Source organism: Arachis hypogaea, chromosome 14, assembly GCF_003086295.3.
Source record: "Arachis hypogaea cultivar Tifrunner chromosome 14, arahy.Tifrunner.gnm2.J5K5, whole genome shotgun sequence".
Lineage (NCBI taxonomy): Eukaryota > Viridiplantae > Streptophyta > Magnoliopsida > Fabales > Fabaceae > Arachis > Arachis hypogaea.
The window spans coordinates 137,675,015-137,695,164 of NC_092049.1; the positions used below are offsets into that span (position 1 = coordinate 137,675,015).

The 20,150-nt window shown below is 30.9% G+C and overlaps 1 pseudogene; it reads right to left on the reverse strand.

Annotated features, from left to right (window-relative positions):
- Positions 1-5,715, reverse strand: LOC112743341 (zinc finger CCCH domain-containing protein 48-like; annotated as a pseudogene).
- Positions 5,716-20,150: the final 14,435 nt, after the last annotated feature.

A 20,150-nucleotide genomic window follows, 5' to 3' on the forward strand; every position in this document is an offset into this window, starting at 1 on the left:
CTAGTTCTTTGACCCTGAATGGGAATTGTTTGACGACTTGATGAAGATGTGCTTGTGGTCGAAATTCTTCCACCATGGAAGATGTACTTTGATGGTGCCGCTCATCAAGATGGAGCTGGAGTCCTCTTTCTTACTTCTGAAGGAGAAGTGCTGCCGCACTCCTTCACCTTGTCGAAACCTTGTTCCAATAATCTCGCAGAGTACCAAGCCCTCATACTTGACTTGAGATGGCTGTGGATTTGAAAGAGTTGCAACTCTTATGGAGATTTGAAATTGGTGATCAATCAACTCCTTGGTAATTATTCAGTTAAAAAGCCTGTCCTGAATTGATTCCATACTATAATTACGCAAACAAAATGGCTTATTGGGTGGCTTGGTGATGTGACCATAGAGCATGTCCCAAGAAAAAAATAGACAAGCAGATGCCCTTGCAAGACGCTCAAGATCTATAGCTGCTTGGCTTGGTTGGATTGCTTTGAATAGAGATGCTTTCTCTGGTTCACTGAGGTAGTTAGACTAGCTGGAACGTAGCGAAGGTTCAGTTGCTCTTCCAGGGAAGAAGGATGCAAAAAGCCAAATGTTACAGGGGCTTGGGATGCCTCACCGTTCAGGAACAGGATGAGGTGGTAGCACTTGGCGTGAGTGCGCAATAAACCTACCCATTGGATAATCAAAGTTGAGTGTACGCTTTCGGTTAAGTGAAGGGATAGACCGAAGCAGCTCACTAACGAAATTTCAGATCAGGGAATGTTACCCGAAGCATATCTCGTTGGATGGATGTCATTTCCGCGAAGTGAGCTTTTATGAGACTTTCACAAAGCGGACTATTATCATATATGCCTTCCCAGGGAAAAGCGGTATAACATCCTGATCTCAAAGGAGAGCCTTGCTTTTTCTGTGCTGAGTCTATAAGCAAAGAGGGGGTGCCCAGTACACTTGAAATGTGTCCCAAGGTCGCCAATGACCAGTACTGCAACTGAAAGCCAGGGTATCTTACCCTAAAAGGAAATGAATATTGTGTACGCTGGAGCTGAAACAAGAGCTTTCACGGGTGACCTATGACTTGTTCCCAAAAACCTGCCCTAGAAAATCGTTATTCGACCGATGCAACGAAGCAAGTCAAGGACCGAGGTAGTCTTTTCCAAGAGGGTTGGAATCGGTTCTCTAAGAGTGGGAGACCCCTTCTTGACTTACGGCTCTAAGGTAATCTCTCTTCACTCTTTCTTTCCCCGGAACCCATGCTCTAGGGGGTTTCCCTATTTCCCTTCTCTGGATAGGGGTCACATCTATCGGAAATTCCAGTTCATTTCAATAGTAAGGCCTCGGTTCAACTGAGTCTGAAAACTGAGATTTCATGCATCTTTCTTTAGACACTTGGGGATTCTTGACTGGTCTTGAAGAACCTTATTTGATTATTCCCCGGGGCTGTGCCCAAACTCCTCTTTCTCTTCTCTAACTAGTCAAGACCCGTCCATAGTCCATACTCTTCAGTGTCAAAAAGACAATTTTCATACGGAAAGAAGCCATCCTATACCCCTATCTCACGATTTATTTAAAGCCTTTCATTCACCTAGTAGGGATAAGGCCTTCTCTTACGAAATCTCAATTCAGCTATCCTGATTGAAAGCTATCGCTAACCGAATAGAGCAACTCGAGGTCAAGCTTTCTCCTTTCTTCTTTCTTCTATAGTTTCCCACAACGCACTTGCCCCCTTACAAAGATGAATTGATCGATCAGATGAAGCAAAGCATCCTGTTTAAGCATTTCATTCTTACCCCCCAGATCTCAGGTAATAGAATCTCACGATTAGAATGAGTTCTTGGTGATTGGTAAAGGCATGAAGAGTTCCAACAACAAGAGAAAAGGAAGCTACCTACATATCCTCTCTTCTCGAAGGGACCAGGCTAATATAATAGAAGAAGGGCAAGTCTTTGTGGGCTTGAAGGCCCTTATGTTTTTGGCGAGGGGCAAAGTGGTAGAAGAGCCAAAGGTTAGGCCAAGTCATGTCTAGTGGGAAGAAGGCCTAGGCTAGTGTCGTCGAAGAGGCTCGACGGGAGCGGGCTCGTGATCGTGTGGATCGCCTTCTTACACAACTGAAGGGACAGATTTCGAGCCCTTCTCTGGGTTGCTTAGGTTTTTTCACCTTTGATCCTCTCTGTAGCTACGCAGAGAGGTATGCCTTGTCATAAATGTCACTCATAGTAGTGCGCGAAAGAAAAGACTAAGTAAAGGCAAAGAAGCTAGCTGGACTATTTGCCCCAATCTTCTCCCCCTTCTCACTTAAAGGGTGAGCTACTATGCTTTTCAATTGAGTGGCATTTCGCTCTGTGCCGATTAGTCACTCTGATCACTTTAATTACTGAATGGGGCTATTAACTCTCTATTTTTGAATAGCTTTGACATCTCTCTTTTCTTTGAAGTTCAGCAATATTGATATCCCTTAAAACTAGAATCCGGATCATATTATTGACTCTCTTCTTTTAAGTTTTTCTTGATTCTTGAACACATCTTTTATTTCTTTTGGTGCATTGTACCTTTGAGTCTAGCCGTGACTCTAAGTGTTTTGTTTTCAAGTATTACTACCTGATACATAAACACCACAAGCACTTAACTGGAGAACCCTTTGGATTCGAATTTAGCTTTGCTTAAATTCCCAGACATTGGTGCTCAGAGCCTTAAACGTACTATTTAATACCTTTGGATCACGACTTTAAATGTTCAGTCTCAAGGATTACTTGACACTTTCACACCACAAGCATATAGTTAGGGAGAACAACTCTTTTGAGCTTTTTAGGCCAATTTTCGACCCTCCTAACCATTGATACTCAAAACCTTGGACTTTTTTTTATTTTCTTTTTTTTTTTTTGCTATTTCTTTTGCTTCAAGAATCAATCTTTTTGATATTTCAGAGAATCAATAATACTTCTCTAAATTCTTGTACCTCAAGAACCAATATGCCCAACTCCAACATCAAGTATGCTCAGTTAATTCATACATTCAGAGAATAAAGATAAGGTCACCACATAAAAGTAATTAGAATAACTCATCATGTAACTCAAGATCTTATGTATTTTACTACTTTTCAGACAATTGACAAACATTTTCTACCTGATGCAATGCCAATGAACTTGTAGTCCTCTCCTCCTCCAGAATCTTTTTTGTTGTAGCTGAGGAGGTTGGCACCTTGGGCTCTTCTAACAATTTTCACACATTCAGCAAACCAGTCCCATCTCCAATGAAAAAGAGTCCTCCAGGGCCTATCTCAAAGGATCGAACTTCTTGTCTTGTAAATAGGCGACCTCTCTCTAGAAACCTGTAGAAGCAGGCACAGTAAATAGCTACAACAGTAAAAAAAAAAAAGCCCTTATCATCACTCACGTCGGCAATTCATACATACGAACTGAATTATCTTTGCACGAGCAGAATAATATTGGCTTGATCTCTGCATCAGTCATTCCATACAGTCCAAGAACAACCTATAATAACAAATAAAATAAAAAAATGAATTGGAAAAATCAATCACCTCCTTCTTAAACAAAATTAAAATATCAGCTTAAACGACATATTTGTGAACAAAATGTTTGGTTGAACAACTTACAATTTCATGAGTGTGAGTGTATGTCACTTCTAGAGTTTCCTCCTCCGTGCACACCCAAACATTGACTGTGCACAGATGAACCCGATAACAAGTAATTGTCCCAGCAAATAAGTGATGTGACAACATCTGTATGCCCGTTAAGTGTTATTGTGCACTGTAATGTATCAAGGTCCCAAACCTGTAGATAGCAGGGTAACAAATATCAGAAGAAATTGGTTAGCTAAAGGGGAATAGTGTGCAAATTACATGAAGCACATCTCACATTGAAATAAATACATAAACAAAAACACTACCTTAATGCTATGGTCCATGGATCCAGAATAAAGCATCTTGTGACATCCAATAGCAAGACAAACCACTGGTTTACTATAACCACTTAGTGTTGTAACCATTTTGAAAGGAGACTCAAAGCTGCATCTCCAAGCATAAATAACACCATCCTGCAATTTAAATAGATTATTTAAAAACTAATGGACAACATAAGTAGCTGAAATTGTCAGTAGTAAATGGCTAACTATAAACAAATCTTAAATAACTGCAAGGTAATTTACCTCTGCTCCAGCAAGGAGGATATCATTGCCAACATTCAAGGAAAGGACTTGCCCTTTAGGTCCATCAAGAGTAACATCTGCACCCATCTGAATATTCCAAGCCTTAACAAAACAACCACAATCAAATTATAAGTTTACAGTTAAAGCTCCTATACATAAGATACCATTATTACAATAAAACAAATGAGGAATGAAGTATAAGCTTACCTTCACAGCATTTTTCACACGGGCAAAAATCCATGGGCCTTCAGATATGAGTGAAGTAACTTCAGAATTAAGATGGATCATGTTAACACAACGGCCAGTGTTGCAGTCCCATGTACGAACTGTGCCGTCAGTGCTACCAGAAATAAGTTTGTCTGAACCAGCCGCCAGTGCAATACCAGTAATTGCCTGTCAACAAAATTTGAATATTAGTTTAACTAGAGTAAACATCTTAGAAATAAATTTTCTCGCCCTCAAACTTATTTCAATTGTAATATTCACTTACCAAGACAATTAACTACAGAATTAGTTTACCAAATACACTAAATTGAATATACTTTTGTATGTTCATATCAAATAATAAAAGGTGGAATCAGACATGTATATACCTTGTTGTGTTCATGAAGCTTTGCAAGCGCAGAAAACCCATCACCATAAAACCATGAATGCAAATTCCGACACAAGTCACCATGCACATGTGAAAAAATAGTAAAGCTAATTTTAAAAAATATATAAATAAATAATAACTAAATAAAATGAAAGGTAATAAACAATCTTAGTTTATAACCTTAGAATTTTAATGGTTGAAAAAGAGAAGAATTATATACCTCTAATTAATGAATGGTTCATATTGAAGAGACTCACCTATAAATTGAGTTTTTCTTTAATTCATTTCAATCAAGTCATCCAGATAGAATAATATAATATTTCTTTGAGTAGTTTTCTTCTATATATAGAGAGAGAAGTGTGTTCTCCTTTTGTCGAGAGAGAGTGTTATTGTAATCTCCTTGTAATCGAGAGAAGTTGTAATTCTCAAAGAAAGTTATTCAATTGCTTCCATATTTTATACAAATTTCTAATTTTTCATCTCTATATTTTGCTGTGTCATTTGTCTGGTACCTAACAGTGATATCAGAGCCTAAGGTTGCTGATTAATTTTCCTTTTTTTTTTCGCTGCGAGTTACCGTCTTAAAAAAATGGCAGCAAAGTATGAAATTCCAAAATTCAGTGGGAGTAATTTTTCCATATGAAAATTGAAAATAAAAGCCATTATGAGAAAAGACAATTGCGTGACAGCAATTGAAAGTAGACCCATTGGAATTACAGATGAAAAATGGAAGGAGATGGACAACAATGCTATTGCAAACTTACACTTGACACTAGCTGATTCAGTTTTATCAAGTGTAGCAGAGAAAATGACAGCAAAGAAAATTTGGGATGCTCTCACCAAATTATATGAAGTCAAGTCACTTCACAACAAGATATTCTTGAAGAGAAGACTTTATACTCTTCGAATGAGTGAATCCACATCGGCAACGGATCACATCAACAACCTAAATACGCTATTTTCCCAACTCTCATCGTTGGAATATACCATAGCGGAAAACGAACGTGCAGAGCTCTTACTTCAAAGTCTACCAGATTTATATGATCAGCTTATCATTAACTTAACTAATAATATTTTGACTGATTATCTTTCTTTTGATGACATGGCTGCTGCGGTTCTTGAAGAAGAATCTAGGCGCAAGAATAAGGAAGATAGATTAGAAAGCTCAAAACAAGAAGAGGCTTTGTTGATGACAAGAGGGAGATCAATGGAGCGTGGTTTCAGTGGGAGTCAAAGTAGACCAAAGTTACAAAGTAAGAAGCAGGTCAAATGCTACAATTGTGGAAAGAGAGGGCACTTCAAGAAAGATTATTGGAATAAGAAGAGTATAGAGAAGGTTCCAGAAGGATCAAGTTCTCAAGGATGTGTTGCGAGCACCTCTGATGATGGAGAAATCCTGTATGGCGAAGCAACAATTGGTTCTAAAGGTAGCAAACAGCTCACTGATGTTTGGATTGTTGATTCAAGAGCAACATGGCACATGACTCCTCATCGTGATTGATTTTGTACATATGAACCTGTCTCGGAAGGATCGGTGTTTATGGAAAATGATCATGCCTTAGAAATTGTTGGAATGGGTACTGTCAAAATAAAAATATTTGATGGTTCTATTTGTTCACTTCAAGGGGTAAGACACGTGAAAGGCTTGAAGAAGAATTTGTTGTCGATTGGGCAATTGGATGAACTTGGCTGCAAGACTCATATTGAAAGTGGGATCTTGAAAGTTGTTAAAGGAGCTCTTGTGGTAATAAAAGCAGAAAAGATTGCAGCAAATCTATACATGCTTGTTGGAGATACTTTGCAAGAGGCAGAGGCATCAGTTGCTTCAACAAGCCAAGAAGAAATGACGATGATATGGCATTGCAAACTAGGCCACATGTCAGAACGAGGCTTGAAGATTCTTGTAGAACGTAATCTCATTCCCGGGCTCAAATCGGTAAACTTACCGTTTTGTAAGCACTGCGTTACAAGCAAACAACATAGATTGACGTTTGGTAGATCAACTGCTTGGAGCAAGCACATATTGAAGTTGATTCATTCTGATGTGTGGGAATCGTCGGAGATGTCCCTAGGAGGAGCAAAATATCTTGTATCATTTATTGATGATTACTCTAGGAGGCTATGGGTGTACCCGATCAAAAAGAAGTCAGACATGTTTGCGATGTTCAAAGAGTTCAAAGCAAAGTTAGAACTTGAATCTGGAAAGAAGATCAAGTGTTTAAGGATAGATAATGGAGGAGAATATGTCGATGGTGATTTTCTAACATTTTGCAAGCAAGCATGTATTCAATGGCAATTCACAGTTGTATACACGCCTCAGCAAAATGGTGTAGCAGAGCAAATGAATAGGACTCTCCTAAAAAGAGCACGAGCTATGTTACAAGCTGTAGGTTTAGCTAAGTCTTTTTGGGCAGAAGCTGTTAAAACCACCTGTTATGTGATAAATCGGTCACCATCAACTGCAATTGGGTTGAAGACACCAATGGAGATGTGGCAAGGTAAGCCACCTAATTATTCTTCTTTACATATATTTGGTTGTCCTGTGTACGTAATGTACAATTCCCAGGAAAGAACAAAGCTGGACCCAAAGTCTAGAAAATGTATATTATTGGGTTATGCTGACGGAGTTAAGGGGTATCGCCTGTGGGATCCCAGTGCCCGCAAGGTAGTTGTCAGTAGAGATGTGATATTTGCAGAAGATGAATTGCAAAAGGAACAAGAAAATGACAGCACTGTTAAAGAGATAACCACTGTTCAAATAGATGAAAAATGCAGAGAAGGTGATCTTTCTGAAGCAGAACCACAGCACGAAGAACAAGAAGCAGAGGCCAATGACATAGAAGTTTGTCGATCCACTCGACAAAGAAGAATACCATCATGGCACTCAAATTATGTTTTGACAAACCATGATGCATATTGTCTTTTGACAGAAGATGGAGAACCAACAACTTTTATGGAGGCTATGCGCAATCCAGACGCTTCTATGTGGATGACAACAATGCAAGAAGAAATTGAGGCATTACATAGAAACCATACCTGGAAACTTGTTGAACTTCCAGCAGGTCGGAAAGTCATTGGTAACAAATGGGTTTACAAGATCAAACGAGATAGTAATGATCAGGTGGAACGATATTGTGCAAGATTGGTTGTCAAGGGATATGCTCAGAAAGAAGGTGTTGACTTCAATGAAATATTTTCTCCAGTGGTGAGACTAACTACTATTAGAGTAGTTTTGGCTATGTGTGCTGCATTTGATTTACATCTAGAGCAATTAGATGTAAAGACTGCTTTTCTTCATGGAGAACTTGAAGAAGAGATATATATACTCCAACCAGAAGGTTTTGAAGAACAAGGAAAAGAAAACTTGGTTTGCAGGTTAACTAAATCTCTGTACGGTCTAAAGCAGGTGCTAAGGTGTTGGTACAAGAGATTTGATTCTTTCATTATTAGCCTTGGATACAACAGACTTAGTTCAGATCATTGTACTTATTACAAGAGGTCTGGTGATAATGATTTCATCATTGTGCTGTTGTATGTGGATGACATGTTGGTGATAGGTCCCAACAAAGATCAAATCCAAGAATTGAAGGTACAGTTGGCTAGGGAGTTTGATATGAAAGACTTGGGACCAGCAAACAAGATTTTAGGATGCAAATTCACCGAGACAAAAAAGATAGGAAGATCTGGCTATCGCAAAAGAATTATTTGAAAAAAATCTTACAACGCTTCAATATGCAAGAATGTAAGCCAATTTCAATCCCACTTCCTATGAATTTCAAATTATCCTCAAGTATGTGCCCTAGTAGTGAAGCAGAGAGGATGGAAATGTCTCGAGTACCGTATGCATCAGCAGTGGGAAGCCTTATGTATGCCATGATCTGTACAAGGCCAGATATTGCTCAAGCAGTTGTGGTGGTAAGTCGATTTATGGCAGATCCGGGTAAAGAGCATTGGAATGTTGTTAAGAGGATCTTGAGATACATCAAAGGGACCTCGAATGTTGCATTATGTTTTGGAGGATCGGAATTCATTGTCAATGGATATGTCGACTCAGATTTTGCAGGTGATCTTGATAAACGAAAATCTACTACAGGATATGTGTTCATGCTTGCAGGAGGAGCTGTGAGCTGGCTATCTAAATTACAAACTGTTGTAGCTTTATCTACTACAGAAGCTGAATATATGGCAACTACACAAGCATGCAAGGAAGCTATTTGGATCCAAAGGTTGATAGAAGAACTCGGGCACAAACAACAGAAGATTTCTGTGTATTGTGACAGTCAGAGTGCCTTGCACATTGCAAGGAATCCTGCCTTTCATTCAAGAACAAAACACATTGGAGTACAATATCACTTTATTCGGAAAGTAGTAGAAGAAGGAAGTGTTGATATGCAGAAGATTCACACGAAAGATAACCTATCAGATGTCATGACAAAACCAATCAACATAGAAAAGTTTGAATGATGTAGATCCTCATACGGCCTATGGAATACATGAGCAACATGAATTTTAAAAATTTATCAAAATTAGCTTTAAGTGGGAGATTGTGAAAAAATAGTAAAGCTAATTTTAGAAAATATATAAATAAATAATAACTAAATAAAATGAAAGGTAATAAACAATCTTAGTTTATAACCTTAGAATTTTAATGGTTGAAAAAGAGAAGAATTATATACCTCTAATTAACGGATGGTTCATATTGAAGAGACTCACCTATAAATTGAGTTTTTCTTTAATTCATTTCAATCAAGTCATCCAGATAGAATAACATAATATTTCTTTGAGTAGTTTTCTTCTATATATAGAGAGAGAAGTGTGTTCTCCTTTTGTAAAGAGAGAGTGTTATTGTAATCTCCTTGTAATAGAGAGAAGTTGTAATTCTCAAAGAAAGTTATTCAATTGCTTCCATATTTTATACAAATTTCTAATTTTTCATCTCTATATTTTGCTGTGTCATTTGTCTGGTACCTAACAGCACACAATTGTCAGTCATCCAATATTTGCAAATATTGCGTGATTTATCCACAGAAGCCTTAGCAACAGTGGCCACATCTTCCACGTCTGCAGTCTTTTCAATCAATACAGCCTTTTGTTCACACTTGCTTGGCTTCTCAATAGATATAGCTTCTGGTCTGCACTCAACAGCCTTTAGTGCACAAATTTCTGGCTTCTTAAAGGCCTTGGGTGCGCAATTTATTGCCTTCTTAGCAGAGGAACTGGCCATCTTCTCAAGGGGCAAATCAGACTTCTTCGAATGCTTATATGTTGTATTGGCCTTATAGTATACATTGGATGGTGAGGTTGGTAAGCTATATGAAAATCGACAAGGATTTCTGTTGCATCTCCCAGCTAGCCAATACTTACATGTTGGTGGTGTTGTACGACGGAACCGTTCAGTCCTCCTTGTTGTTGTTATAACAGCCATGATGCTACGAAATAAAACACAGTATTCCCATCAATAACACCCTTCATTGCTCATTAATCTCTTCCAAAACTTAAACAACCCAATTAGAAGAAGCTGCAGAATCCATTCCCTCATCAAAACCCAAATTCTGTTACTCCAGTTCTCCATCAACCCAACTTAACACCACTTAAATAAAACACAATATGAACACTAAGGAAGAAAAAAAAAAGAAATTCCAAAGAAGGTAACGTGCTAAGAAGCAAACCTGAATTAAGAGTAGAATTGAGTTCGAAAAGTGAAATAAAACTAATAAGAATTAGAATCACTGAATCAGAGTCAGAGAGATTCAGCGAAGAAGAGAGTGTAAGAGAGTGTTTGTATAATAGTGTAAAGCAAAATTGGATCACGTCCTTTATTTATAGGTTTCGTTGACGGTCAGAAATTAAATTAAACCGAGAAAAATCAATCATCAATAAATATTAAATAGTATCATTATGAAATTCATTTATAGCTCGAAATTGATTCTCTTACATTTTTTTTTCTAACTGGTTTTTCAATACATAGTTAATGCGATATATACATTTAATTATCTAAATATAATAAAAATATCTTGCTTCAATCATTCACTGTATAATTTTCTTATAGTACTTTAATTTTAGCATTTTTTTAATGTTTGTGTCATTTTTACCCCAATATAAATTAGTTTATATTGAAAAAGATTTTAAATCTAAACTAAACATTTTCTTTTTTAAATCTACACTATTCAATCCTAACAAAATTCAAGTGTACTTAATTTATTCGTGATCAAAATCCTATTCTAAAAACAATAACTGACAATTTGATAATGAAACAACTAAGTTTTTTTTCTTTTTTCAATCTAATAAAAAAATTTATTTTATATATTTTATCTATTATAGTCCTATTTAATTATTTAAATTTTATACAAGTTAACAATTTTTTAATATTCTATGATACAAATATAAAAGATAAAGTATTGTATGCTTTTTATTTTAGAGAAAAAGTTTTTAATAACATATTACTCTTGAATTAACCACTTTTATTATTTTTATTATTATTGATATTTTTTTAAATGTGTTACTCTTTTTTATTCATACTAACAATTTACTCTTACGTTTACATGGATAAAATAAATAGAAATTATTATAAGGTGAATGTAAACTATATTTAAATTATTAATTGGTGTAAAAAATAAAAGAATATTATTAGTGTTTAAAAAAGTAATATAATGTAATTTAATATAAAATAAAATATTATTTTAATTCTTAACGTTTAGATTAAATAACAAGAATTTAATACATTATTTATATTTTTACAACCTCACTTATGAATAATAATATAATATTCTATAACATATTTTTTTTAATAGCAGTTTTTTTTACTTGCTTACAAATTTTCATATATTTTTAAACAATATTAATATATATTCTTTTAAAATTAGGAGTGAGATTCAAACTTGTAATCTTTAGATAAGTATAAAAAAATTATATCATTATTTAAATTATAGTTTGTTAACAATATCAATGTGTTTTTATTTTTTATCCAAATAATATTTTAAATATGCTTTATATTTACGTCATTGTAGTCTTTATTTGTCTTTATCTTGCTAGTTGGCAAGAATAGTTATGAAGAGAGGGGTTTCGCCAAAAAAAAATATAATAATAATAAAGTGAGTAAAAAAAGTGGAGCCGAAAAATAAAGTGTGTATGTAGTTAGATCTTTGTAGAATAAATTCTCACTCCATGATTAATAGCACACAATTTTTGGCGAGGTTTCAATTTAGTGGTAAATTTCATTAATAGATAATTAACATTGTCATTTTTATTTAATATATAGTAGGCAGATATTTATGGCAAGTGTGTCGAATGACATATGCTTAGCAGTATTGATTTGGTATGATTTTCTAATTGTGGACCGAGAGTACTTCTAAGAGATTTTAATGATCACATCCGTCTAGATTAAAGAAATATAAAAATTATAGTTAGATAACATATTTTAAGGTAGTGTGTTTATAGATATGAGACATTAAGGCAAAAATATAGAAATATAAAATTATATTTAATAAATAAGATATGAATAAATATATTATATTTAAAAATATTGAATTAGTATATTTTATATTTATTTTAACAAAAAAAATACATAAATACTAATAATAAGAAACACAATTTATTTTTTATTTTTTTATTATTTTTATTAATACTAGTATAAAACCCGGGTTTTCCGTGCCAAATATTATTTCAGTATAAAAATTTGTTAGTACTTATTTATTAATATAAAAATTATATTATAATTTATAAGTATAATTTAAATAATTGAGGTTAGTTTTTTAATTTTTAATCATACATTATTAAGCAAATTTATAAAATACAAATACTATTATGTATTGTAATATATCGTGTATCATTTAAAAAAAAATGTTAATATTTTAGTAGAAAAATAGTGATTAATTATATTAATTAAATTATAAAATATATAAAAAAATATTATTCGTATACTAAATATTTTTTATATCGTATAAAAATACAAATGTTATTTATTAATTAAATAATTAAATTTTTAATTAACAAAAATAATAAATCTGTATATAATTGTTAAGAAAATGCAGATATCAAAATTGTATTTATTAAAAAAAATGTACATACTGAGAGAATTAAAAAAATTGATCACTTAATACATTTCTTTTAAATATTTATTATTAATAAATTCATAAAAATAAAAAAATTATTATCTACCATAATAACAATCAAGACGGTATGTTTTATTTATTTGCTTAATTCTTCCATAAAAGAATGCTATACAGTATCTAAAAATAGAAAGATAAAAATACTCCCTACAAAATTAGTAGTAATAATATACACCATCATCATCAAATATATAAATTTTAAAATTAAAAAAAAAATTATATGAGATTAAATATCATTTTTAAATTCTATAAAAAAGATCACTATTAACATAAAAAAAAATACTTATAAGAAAAATAGTGAATTAGTGAAAAGCAAAGAATTTTGATATTATCCAATCTTCACATGTTTCTCAAATTTTTCTGTCTATTTGATAAGATTGACAAACAAAATCATATACTCAAAATCATATAAGAGACTAATCATATACTTAAATTTAAAACTTTTATATTCATTTTAGTCTAATTATTAAATTTTTACCACAGTTATACAAAAAAATCATCAAATCATATTCACAGAACACTTGAACTTTTCTAGTTTTAAGACAATATTAAAATAAATTGAAAAATAAAATAAAATATTAGTTAAATAAATTTTTAAATGTCCACAAAGCTTCTTAGAGTTCACAACCATAGCCAAATAGCCAAATAATATTGTTCTTCCATAATCTAAAATACTACTGATAGTATACTTATACTTAGATTATGTACTTATTTAATAATAGTTTGTGTTGTACATTTAATTTTAAATAAAAAAAATATATACCTTCATTAAAAAAAATATATACCATTATTAAATAAAATATAAAAATATTAATTTTTATATTTCTATTTTTTGTATCATTTATATATATCATCATTAGACCAAGTTAGCGTGCCAAGTAGCAATAACTGTTGATAATAATCTCTAGTCAGTATCCTATTAGTAGTAATTCATTCTAAGAAATAATTTATGATAAAAATTTGGGTAAATTACTGAAATAAACCAAGTGCAGCCTAAAATTACCTAAATCCTTCAGAACAAAATTTGCTTCGTGAATGTCCCAAGATACATTTCTATATAAATCGAATCGAATTTTAAATTTGATTTACAAAAAATAGTACTAAATCGAATTATATTCGAATTACATGTAACAAACAACTGCATTCGATTTATGAATGCATGTAAATCGAACCAAATGAGTTTGATTTTCGATTTAGAAGGATTCGAGAACAAGAAGGTGATTCGAATAAAATATATTCGATTTAGTGTTTGTTTTCATATGTGATTAAATCGAATCTATTTAATTCGATTTATACATAACTGATCTATATATATATATATATATATATATGTATATGCGAGCTCAACATACTAAAAATTTCATAATACTCTTATTATTATTATTTATTTTGTCCAAAAATGGTCAACAATTCATACATAATAATCTTATTATTGAGAGTACTTAAAAAAAAGTACTAAACTATGTTATTTTATATATTATTTTTAATTTAATAAATAAATATTAATTTTAAAAAAGTATTGTAATTAAATATTTTATTTATTTTGTTCAAAAAGGTGTATTTTGTTAAGAAATTATTTTAATTTCTAATTTGTTTGTCCATAATACATATATTGATTATAATCACAAATTATGTTATTTCAAATTAAATGACTTATATAATGGTGATCTCATTTATTGTTATAAATGTTAAATTGAATAAGTCATTATTACTTTTGATTTAGAATTAAATGAGAATAAAATCAGATATTATTTTTTGTTCCTTATATATTTAGTTTTATTCTCATAGTTTACAATTCAATTCAATCAATTAAAGAAATACAAAGTATAATATTTTTTATCTTTTTTTTTTCCTATTTTTTCACAGTTTTATTAAAGAAGAAGAAAAAGAACGTGTAGCAGAAAAAGCTCGTTGTGAACAAATTCGTGAGAATGAGTGATATTGAAGGCAGTTGCATCCCTCAAGAGAGGAGTAGAGGTACAGAGTGACGAAAGAAAAAGAAGCAGAAGATGAGGAGGACCATGGATTTGAAAGCATCTCGCAAATGTTCTACCATTCTCAATGTTTTGTCCTCTCACAAACATGGATGGCTTTTCAATCAGCCAGCGGATCCTGTTTTGTTCCAAATTCCTGATTATTTTGATATCATAACACATCTCATGGATTTAGGCACAATTAAATACAAGCTCGAGTCAAATAGCTATCCTTTCATGGAGGATTTTGTGGCTGATGTCAGATTGACCTTGTGTAACTCCATGATATACTATGCCCGTGGTGATGAAGTTTATAAAATTGCAATAGAGTTCAGCCAAATATTTGAGGGTAAATGAAAAGAGTTTGAGAGAAGTTTGAAGTGTGAACAAGATCCTGGAAAAAGTATGAATCAAGAAAATGATACCTTGTCTAACAAGCCACATCAAAGACTTCCGAAAATTTGTTACACACCAACTTTTATTCCTACGTTCAGAGTGATTCCGAGAGGCATGCACAAAGGATCAAGAGGACGTGTACACAAATCTGGTGCTGATAAACTGAAAAGACAAGGCCATCACAACTCACATTTGCAGAAAAAATCTGATGCTGATTTTGTTGAGAAAGCTAGGATTGAGGCTCAAACTAAAGCTGCTGAGAATGAGTCTAAAGAGACAGGAAAATATAGAAAGAGAAATTGTTATTGGATTAGAAGAGATAGATAAGATAATAAAGATTAAAATTGTAATTGAATTTATGTATTCTGCTGGGTTGAATTTGTGGGCCACAAGACTTCTTTATTATTGTCATGGTCTAAGATAGACTAAGGTAGAAGAGTAGTTTAATAACCTCAATTGTCTTAACAGTTTCATTCCATCCTATTCTACTTTTGAGTACTAATTCTTTTGCTAGTACCTTTTAATTTGTTTCTTGAGAATCTTTAAACGATTTTATACTTTGGTTTTATTGATACTTAAAGAAAATTTTTCATTGATTTCTTCTACTGTTTTTTTATAAGCTTCTGTTAAAAATGCTCTATCTTTCTTTTATTCCTTATTTTTTTTGTTCTTTGAGAACTTTAAGTAACAAACCATCAATGTCTCTGGTCCATCTAAAATATGCATTTGGTTCATTTCCTCCTTCAACATCAATAACTTTCCTAGTATTCATACTGTTATCTATCTTTATATCCATAACAAATTTATATCATAAAATGCACAAATAATTAAAAATATGATATGTTAAAAATAAACATCAAACGATATATAAATTAATGGTCATTGTATAAACAAGTAATAATTCAAATGATACATAAAACTCAAATTTATTACAAAAATACTTAATAATATAGTCTCTTAAAAAGACTTAAAATTCATTCAATAATATAATCGTTCCACATTTGTGCAGCTACAAAGTCTCTCAAAATTTCTCTCATTCGCCATCTTCACTTCTAACAATTTCAACATTTGTTAAATTTCGTTCAAGCACACTATTATTGAGATTCCTTTCAATTGTGTAATAAATTCTTCCTATGGATCAAAATTCATTAAGAAGTTATATAGAATACAACAAGTTATAACAACTATGCTCACAATGTCTACATTATATCTAGTCATCTTTGCTATGATAGGAAATCTATTTTTCACAATCCCAAAAGTTCTTTCAATTACATTGTGCAGTGGTAAATGTCTTAAATTAAATAACTCTTTTAGATTTTCAGGAGGGTGTCGTGAATATTCTTTTAAATGGTATTGAGTACTTCGATATAAAGTGATAAAATCATACCTCAGCAGATATCCAGCATCTGCTAAGCAGAATTTACTTAAAAATAGAATTTAAACTATTTACTTAACTAATACTAGAAGAATATTTAATAAAAATAAAAAATTATTAAAAAATTAATACATTGAAAAATAATTTGATTATCTTCCTTACTTAGTGCATTATTTAAAATTCGTGAATCTGAAGCCAAGCCTTCCCACTCAGGTATTACATAGGAGAATTTTAAGTCAAATATATAAGTTGTCAATACATTTATTAATTATTATCGCGTAACTTTTCCTTCTTCTATATTTTGACACATCTTCTTTTGAACCTTTAATACGAATATATGTTCCATTTATAGCACCGACACAATTCTAAAAATTTTAACAAAAATTAGTGATATGACCATTTAAAAATACAAAAAATATATAACAAAATAATAAATGAATATTATTTTTTTAAAATGACCTTAAAATATGGATAAAACCTTTCTTGACAAAGAATTTTTTATGGAACAATTATACAATCTGGTTGAACTAAAAATTAATCTTTAAGTGTTATTACAACTTTAAAAATTTGGTGAAAATAACGACGGATTTGTTTCAATAGATTGATAAAAAAAATGAAGCAAAGAGTGGAGGTGACTTTGGGAAGTGAAAAACTTTGATGAGAGTGAATGAGTACATAGAAAAGTAATTAGGTCACATGAATATTTTAAGTATTTTACATTTTAAGTGAAATTCTAATATAATAAAATTTTAAATCAGACTCAATTAGATAGGAATTAATTTTAGAAGAAAATAATGGAAATTGAATTCCAAGGATTTTCAAACACTCTGTAAATATCTACTCTTTACAAAAGTTCTCCCCCCAATGCCTATTGCAATTTGCTCCTTCATAAAAAAATATATCTTATAAATGAGTAGAAAAAAAAAAAGCTTAGTTTTTGAGCTTCAAACTTAATCCAATGTTCAAATATAGCTTTCTTTAATTCTAGTGCTCATCTCGTCGTCTATAGTAATTGGTTAAAAAATATTGCAGTAGCGTAGCAACTCATGCTTTAGAAAATATTGCGGCAGTAACTTATTCTCTCTCTTATTCTCCTAAACTAAACAACCTTCCACAACACAGTGTGAAAGGGTAGAACGCTGAAAGTGAACGACTGAAGACGACTAACGACAAGAAAAGAAAGAGTTCAGTGGAGAAGTAAAGAAGAAATGGCATTGTTTATTAGCTTTAATAAAAATCGATCAATTTTTCAATTTGGTTTGACTGATCAATTTTCGAGTTCTGTATCAGCTTTGAACCTCAATAGTTTTACTTGTAATTCTTGTAATCCGAATTAGATCAAGGTTGCGAGATATAAACCAATCTAATCAATAAATTGGTAGAATGACTGGTTTAATAGTTCAACCAAAATTCAACGGTACAATTAAATATAAAATAAAATTATTAAAAAATTAATATATAATTTTAAATATTTAAATTTAATATTTTTAAGTAAATAAAATTCAAAATTTCACAATTTCGCATAATAAATTATCTATAATCTATCATTAAAAGTTCATAAACAATTTCAAATATCAAAATTTATAACTAAATTATCCATCTTTGATCACTTTGTGGTTGTTCCATCTTTAATATATAGCCCACAAAAATTATCCATAAAAAATTAACTCAGACAAAATAACTTAGAAAACATTCAACAGAATCATTCAAATTAACCACCAACTATTATTTTAGAAAATTAGCAACATTATTTCAAAAAAGCGTAAATTACCAAAAATGCACTTGAATAATTTTGTCACCGACAAAAATACACTCGAATTTTACTATCAACAAAAATGTCCTTAAATAATTTAAAAACACGACAAAAATATCCAACATTAAATATGTATTTCTCAAAAAATGCTTTAGAGATTGAATTTTGATGCGCTTTTTTGCAAGTATGATTAAAAAAATGAGATATATTTATTTTTAAAATTTGGTAATTTTTCGTTAAGTATATATTTTTTGTGATTTTTAAAAAATATTATTGGTTGTTGAAAAAAATCACAAAAAAATATATACTTAGAGAAAAATTACCAAATTTTAAGGATAATAATATCTCATTTTTTTAATCATACTTGTAAAAAACTGCATCAAAATAATTCAATCTCTAAGATATTTTTTGAAAATACATATTTAATGTTGGATTTTTTTATTATATTTTTAAATTATTTGAGATTATTTTTGTTGATAACAAAATTCGAGTGCACTTGATCTACTCGTGGCGAAAATTCTATTCTAAAAACAATAATTGACAATTTGAGAATGAAACAACTAGGACTTTTTCTTCTTTTTTCAATCTTGATAAGAATTTTTTGTTTTATATATTTTCTCTTTTATAGTCCTATTTAATTATTTAAATTTCATGTAAAATTGCAATTACTCCATATTCTATGATACAGATATAAAAAACAAAGTATTTTATGTTTGTTATTTTAGAATAAAAATTTTTAATAACAGCATAACATATTATTCCTAAATTAGTCACTTTTATTACTTTATTATTATTATTGATATCTTCTTTAAATATGTTGCTCTTTCTCTATCCAACCTAGCAATTTACTCGTACATCTACATAGATAAAATAAATAGAGACCATTATAAATATAAGGTAAATATAGATTATATTTAAATGATTAATTAGTGTAAAAAATAAAAAAATATCATTAGTGTTTAAAAAAGTAATGTAATGTAATTTAATATAGAATAAAATATTATTATTTTAATTTTTAACAGTTGAGTTAAATAATAAGAATTTAGTGCATTATTTATATTTATATTTTTACAGCATCATTTATGAATAATAATATAATATAATACTTTTATAATATTTTCTTTTTTTTAATAGCAATTTTTTTTTACTTACTTAAAAATTTTCATATATTTTAAAACAATATCAATATGGCTTTATTTTTTTATCCAAATAATATTTTAAATATGCTTTATATTTACGCTATTGTAATCTTCATTTGTCTTTATCTTGCTAGTAGGTAAGAATAATTACGAAGAGAAGGGTTTTGCCAAAAGAAAAAAATGAGTAAAAGAAGTGGAGACGGAAGATAAAATGTGTATGTAGTTAGATCTTTGTAGAACAAATTTTCACTTCATGATTAATAAGGACACAAATTTTTTTTCGCCACGTTTCAACTTAGTGGTAAATTTGACTAATGGATAATTAACTTTGTAACTATTTGGTATGATTTTTTAAATGTGGACAGAAACTTTTGAGTCAGATGAAAATAGTACTTATAAGAGATTTTAACGATTAAATCAGTCTAGATTTAAGAAATATAAAAATTATAATTAAATAATATATTTTAAAATTGTATTTATTTATAAATATGAGACACTAAAATAAAAAGGTTTAATTACTTTGTTGATCTTATAGTTTTGCAAAATTTTTAATTGGGTCCCTATACTTTTTTTTCTTTTAATTGGGTCCCTGCATCAATTTTTTTTTCAATTAGGTTCCTCTTGGCAGTAATTGACTTAATTTTATAGGGACCAACTAAAAAAAT